The sequence below is a fragment of the Brassica oleracea genome, chromosome C8, assembly GCF_000695525.1.
Source record: "Brassica oleracea var. oleracea cultivar TO1000 chromosome C8, BOL, whole genome shotgun sequence".
In the NCBI taxonomy this organism is placed as follows: Eukaryota; Viridiplantae; Streptophyta; class Magnoliopsida; order Brassicales; family Brassicaceae; genus Brassica; species Brassica oleracea.
The window spans coordinates 14434031-14437898 of NC_027755.1; the positions used below are offsets into that span (position 1 = coordinate 14434031).

Consider the following 3868-nt stretch of genomic DNA (forward strand, 5'->3'; position numbering starts at 1 on the left):
TCATTCTGATCATAATTAAAACTTTCTTCATGTTGAAACCAGATATAATAATTTGGCGTGAAACATCTATTTATTAAATACTTCCAAACATTTTTACGGTTTGCCAGTTTCGAATTGTTGCATTTCCGACAAGGACAGAACATCTTACCACTTTCTTGGGCGAGCGGTGTTGAATCTGCTTGATGCATAAATGTCTCCAGCCCCGCAAGGTATTCTTTCGTCACTCTCCCGTTAGCATCTCTATGCATATGCATCCACTTCCGCAACTCGTAAATAGTCCCGGAGCCAGCCATTTTTTTTTCTTTCACGTTTTTTGTTGTTGGTGTGTTTAAAATGATGTTCAAACATCCATATTTATAGGAAATTTCGAATCTGGTAGTTGTAATTTTCCTATGAATTTACGACGAAAATTAATTAGGTGGCAAAAAAAAAACGTGTAACACCTACAAAGTTGGTGGATTCAAAATTTCCTCGCTAAATACACGTAAATTATTTTCTCGTAAATAACACGTGAAGTTTACGTCGTATTTACGAGGAAATAGTATTTCCCCGTAAAAGACACGTCAAGTTACATCGACTTTAAGACGAAACGCTTTTGTCGTTACTTTACGAGGAAATAACGATGACATTATTTTTCCACGTAAGTTTCTCGTAAAATCGAGGTAAATTTACGAGGATTGTTTTTCCTCGTTAAATTTCCTCGTTAAGCTTGTGTTTTCTTGTAGTGATGTTTTATGGCATAACTCTTGATAAATTACAATCTTTAAATATATAAATTATAACCTGTTTCACCATATAATAAAATTATATTGAAACTAAATGCTTATTTTTTGGATATCCAAAATATAATAGTAAAAATATTAATTATTCTTAATGAGCCTTTAAAATGAACATAAAATTAATGTATTAGTTATATCGTTACTTCATGTTTATGCGATGATGATCTAGCAAAATGAGTGATCTTCATGAAAAATCATGAAGATGATGATCTGGCCAAGTGATATGTCGTCATAATAATGATCTTGATGATATAGGCAAGTGGCTGGTGGTCACGATATATTGCAAGGATGGTAATCTGGCAATATAACATGTTTTCACTCCAAGTTATCAGGATGATGATCTAGCTAAGTCAAAGGTTGTTACGATCGTCAAGATGATAAACTGGCGAAATGACTAGTCACAACAAGTCACATGATGATGATTTGGCGAAGTGGCGCATGTCGTCACAACAAACCGTCAAGATGATGAATTAGCCAAATGTCTATCGTCACGGCATTTTGTTAGAATAATGATCCAACCAAGTTACAGTCGTTACAACGTGTCATCAGGCCAAGTTAAATTTGTTTGGTATTTGGTTTGAACCATGGATTGTCCTCCCTTGTTTCCTTCCATAAAATTTGAAATTAAAATGCAAAAAAGGTTCGTATAGTGATGTTGTTTTTGTCAAATAACTGTGTAAAGATATTAAAATATAAGTGCCGATGTAGGGGTTTTATAAGATTAATGTAGCTATGCTATCTTTATATTGAAAAGCAGAGTCTTTTAATTTTATTTTGTTAAATTTAAACACAGTTCTTAATTATTATTTGCGTTAATTTGATTTTACAAATTTGGAATGACGTTTGACAAAATATTTCGATGATGCCTTTGGATTGGAGTACAAAGATAATAAATAAATGCATGTATCATCTATCAAACATGTCTACAATTAAAAAAAAAGTACGTTAATTATACATACCTATTCTTATGCCAACAAACAATAACCGAGACATAAAAACGTGAAAAACATGGCAAATCACAAATACAACACGACTAGCAAAACAAACCATTAAAACTTCTCGCAAAAATAAAAAGATTCCACACCATACTCTCACTCACACTCACACTCACACTTAGATGTAGATTTTCTTTCCACAGAACAATTTTCACAAATATTCCTGAGATTTCTCAAATGCTTTTTGTTGTTGAGCCCTTCCTCTGCTTGCATTTGACTCTTTATATCCTTCTTCTAAGAGGGATACGCAATGATAACCCACTGAACATCATCGATATCCCTAACCTCATATCGAGCAAAGCCAGCTTCTTTAATGACAAAGTCCCACTCTTTCAGAGTCCTTTCCTTGCCTGTGCTTGTCTGAACCATCATTATCATATCAAGCGCCAATCTCACATACTCTAATTTCTCATCTCTCTTCCATTATCATCGTTTTTTTCTTTTCTCCGACCACCGGTTCCACTATTAATACTTTTCCAGTTTTTGGTGGGAGGCTTCTTTACAGTTCTTCAATATTATTATGCAGTATTCGTCTCCCCAATCGTGTAACACTGACTGTCGTCATTAATCACAAATTTTTATTCTTAGAAGTCCATTTATTATAATTGTTATGATAATATATATTTTTTTCCCTTAAAGAGTTCGTATACTGTTTTATAGTATAGTCTAAACTTAAGGGAAATAGTTTAATGATGATATTAAAAAAAAAAACTTAAAGAGATGTATTATATAATATGATAATAATCCATTTTGTCATTCTATTCTCAGATGTATTTTCTTTAAATGTCTCATTTTAGTTTCTCAAAAGTAGTTTCTAAAAATAAAGAAACAAATGTTGGTTTATTGTTTTCCAATTAGGTGTTCTTGATAGGTGTTATACAGCGTGTGCTAAAGTAGTAATTCATTTGTAAGAGATTAAAAGGCTAAAATAAAATGAGTCAAGCACTAATTAAATGTAAGTTTTTTTTTTTTTTGGAAATCACTATAAATGATTTTAGTGAATACTAATAATTAATCAAATGAATTAAAGTTATATGCAATGAATCTAACCTTGATGAAAACAGCGTCGCATGCAGGTATGGAATCAAACATATTTCCTCCAACATTCTCAACATTGTCCAAGACTTGAACAACTTCAACAACATGAGGAAGATCAAAGTTAATTCCTTTGATCCAAGGAAACTCCTTAACTAATATCGCCATCGTGTCTCCGGTGCCGCCTCCTACATCCACCACCATAGCCACGCCGTCAAATAAGCCGTGACAAGCTCCGGCTACAAGTGGCACCACGCGCCTTGCTTCACAAGCCATGGCCTCATTAATCAGTTCACTGTGGCGCGGATTGTCCTTTGCGAACGACCACAACTCCTTACCGTGCACGGCATCGAAAGGCGGAACCAAACCGTTGATCGGCGAAGAGATGGTTGAGCTCAGTTTCAACCATGGAGCGAGCATCTCTTGACTTGATTCAAGGAGAAGCATAGGAGCCATTGACTTGCCGTCACGTTTAGTGATCATCATACGGCGAGAGAGTAGCGTGTTAGTGTAGCCTGCGGCAAGACAATATCTTTTGTGGGGACTTCTTTGAAGACTCCCTGGTGCACAAGAAACCTCATTATACTGTGGAGATGTGACGAAGATGCGGAGGTGGGGGAAGAGAGTTCGGCTAGAGTCATCGGCTGTGACGAAGGATGGTTTTCAAGGGCTTATGGTACTTTAAGATCAATTGCACACTTCGCAGCTGCGATATCTGCAAACCCAAAGAGATATGTTCATATCTCTAGAGAAGCTTTTGCTTCTTCATCGACTAGGTTCCTTTTATTTTCTTCCATTTTGTTACAACTCTTTTTTTTTTCTCGTGTGAAAGATCTTTTAAAGATGAGCGACTGATATTGAAGAATAATGTCGTTTTTATAAGAAAATGATTAACAATTGTGGATATATGAGTAATTTCGAAACATTAATTTCATAGTGATTACCAAATAAAGAATTACTAGGTGATAACCGAGACCCTATACATGATAAATTTAAGTTAACAATTAAATTTATTGATTATAAATATTAAATGTTCTACTATATATAATAAATTGGAGA

The 3868-nt window shown here is 34.5% G+C and overlaps 1 pseudogene; it reads right to left on the reverse strand.

Annotated features, from left to right (window-relative positions):
- Nucleotides 1-2008: 2008 nt before the first annotated feature.
- On the reverse strand, nt 2009-3606 carry LOC106308721 (annotated as a pseudogene).
- Nucleotides 3607-3868: the final 262 nt, after the last annotated feature.